The sequence below is a fragment of the Rosa chinensis genome, chromosome 2 (genome assembly GCF_002994745.2).
Source record: "Rosa chinensis cultivar Old Blush chromosome 2, RchiOBHm-V2, whole genome shotgun sequence".
Lineage (NCBI taxonomy): Eukaryota > Viridiplantae > Streptophyta > Magnoliopsida > Rosales > Rosaceae > Rosa > Rosa chinensis.
In genome coordinates, this window is record NC_037089.1 from 82,552,053 (window position 1) to 82,554,796 (window position 2,744).

General features: G+C 38.6%; 1 long non-coding RNA gene across 1 annotated transcript; it reads right to left on the reverse strand.

Annotated features, from left to right (window-relative positions):
• Window positions 1-468: 468 nt before the first annotated feature.
• LOC112183356 lies at window positions 469-1,627 on the reverse strand. Its single transcript, XR_002929848.2, has 3 exons — window positions 1,438-1,627; window positions 1,135-1,267; window positions 469-529 (listed from the first exon to the last, which is right to left on the reverse strand). It is a non-coding gene; the product is annotated as an uncharacterized LOC112183356 (long non-coding RNA).
• Between the last annotated feature and the right edge of the window lie 1,117 nt (window positions 1,628-2,744).

Sequence of the window (2,744 nt, forward strand, 5' to 3'; positions counted from 1 at the left end):
GCAGCGATACTTCAGGAAAATTTCCAACTCAATCCCTTTTTCCAAGAAACTCATTTGATTACTAGGAAGGACTGCTTCCTAGGCATCTCATGCCATCGGGGAGGGACTGCCACCCGATGACGCATCGGAAGGGACTGCCAACCGGATAGGAGGCGGTGATTAGTTGGGACTGCCAACTAGCCACAGGTAGTAGACGGGACTGCCGACTAACTACTTCAAGTCATCTGGAAGGGACTGCCAACCAGGTGCGTCGGATGGGACTGCCAACCGAGCTGTAGTCTAGACGGGACTGCCGACCAGACTATTACCTAGAAGGGACTGCCAACTAGGTAAGATACGCATGCGCCAAACTGGCCTCCTTGTCAACTGCTTCCTTTTTAATCCTTTTCTTTCCATAAAATCACATTTCAAAACTTAATGCCATGCTGCATGAATTATTTAAATAAAAATAAAGGTCCACTCACAAGTGAGTCTCGCAGCTAACCCTGCTGCCTGCCTGTGTCCTCCTCGCTCGAGGGCTCAGTACGTCCTGTCACAATTGCATAGGATATAATTAACCATAATAATGAAATACTCTCAAAACAACCAATTCCCCTTGGAATAAGCGTCTATTAATCACAAATTTACAATCTCAATGCCCTCTAACTCATAACCACTCAATCGATTCCTTAACCATTCAAAGACTTCACTTAATCTAAACCTTCACAAGGGCCGTTCGATAACTAAATCAATTTAATCTCACTTCCTTCATCACAAAAATACCACCAATTATCATAAAAATCCTTTCCAAACATTTCCACATTCAATCTTAATTTTCCCCATTTCCACTCACAATTCCATCTCTAAAATTTAACTCCTCTCTAAATTTTCTTTTCCAAAACACAATCTCCATTCCAAACTCCTCCACAAAATAGAACAATTTCACAATAACATTGATAGTAAATTATCAAGAGATTCACCCATAAAATTTATAATCCATACTATCCAAAATAACAATAACTACACCAAAATTCCAAAAAAAAACTCAAACCAAACAATCCTCAAGTTTAACACAAAACATCAAAGGTGGAATCCAATTCCAGTCAACCTATTTAGCTCAAAATTATCTCCACAACACCCCCAACAATTCTATACCTGCAATCACATCCAAAACAAGCAGAAAAAGCTGGAAATTCCAAACCCAAACTCAAGAACTCGGATGGAACTGTTCACGCTACTGTTCACGTCCCCAAACACCTTCAATTCTTCCTCCACAGCCCAAAACAAGCTGCAACAAGGTTAGGAACTCGTTCAGCAACTCACCAACAACCAAAACCCAAAGAAATTCGACCGGAAATCGCCGGAAAACCGAGATGGGAGCCAAACTCTGGTTTTCCCCTTTTCTGCAAATTCTCTTCAAAACTCAAAAACTAATGATACCCATGGTGAAAAACTTACATAGCTAGAAGGAGAAGGAAGAGAGGATCACGCCGTGCCCAACGATGCGTCTTGGGGTGGCCGGACGGCGACGAATTCGCCGGAGAAGGGAAGAGCAGCGACGGAAGAAGAAAAAAGAAAATGGGAGGGGGGTGACTCGGGTTCTACCCGTGCTCTCTCTCTTTCCTTTTAATTTTTTTTCTGATTCTTTCCCTTTCTCTCTCTCCCATCTGATTTTTAACCCCTCCTTACCACATATAGTACCTCACAAAAAAAGAAAATCAAGCCAAAAATAGAAATTTCTATTTTTGGTCATAACTTTTCCGATATAAATCCAATTTAAACAAACTACGTGTCCACGAACTCGATTTTGCGTATTCTACGACAATCTCAAATAAATTTCCTATTTTACCGGACTAAAGAAAAAGTAATTTCTCGGTCAACCACGGTAAAAAGTAACTAGTAGGTACGGGGCATTACAAAAATGATGGAAATTTGAAGGAAAATATGGAATTTTTAAGTGAAACTTTTGGATATGTTTGTTTTATCAATTATCAATTATCTATGAAAGAAAACATTTAATAAACATTGTTATATAGTGAGTTGTAATCATTTAAGATGAAACAGTAAATGCAGAATCACCGACAACTCATAAAATTTTTTAAATAAACATCTAATTGTTTTTTTGATGGCTGAAAACTCAATGGGAGGCTATGCCATCACACCTTATATACATTCTTTGTATGTATATATCATACATTACACCTTGAATTACATGAGTAACTTAGAACCACATAGAAGACCTATGAGGTAAAAAAATCTTCACTATCTTCATCATCTCTATTTGTAGAGACTTCAGTGTATTGTGAAGAAAGTAATTAAATGATACCTCCCCTCTGAATAAAGGAACTTGTAGTTTACTTCGGTGCACGGAATGAATGGGGTAGACTAGAATTAGTCGTACTCTAAGAAATACAATAGTATGGTAGAAAGAAATATCTGAATCATTATTTGAACACACCTAACGACCAAATAACACAGAAAATTATAAAGAGTACAGTGCAATATATAGAAAACACGGTTTTCCAGTCGATACTATGGCCATGAAAAAGTGGTCCTCCTCCACCTAAGTTTTTTGAAAAATTTTCTACTATACCAGATCGATAATCTGAGTTTCTATCAAAAGAAGACTTTTCTATTCAAAGAAGCTAGACATGCATGCAGAATCAATTTGTCAGTTAGCTTTCTCCAATTACCACCACCACCACCACAGCCACATACACACACACACACACACACACACACACACACACACACACACACACTCT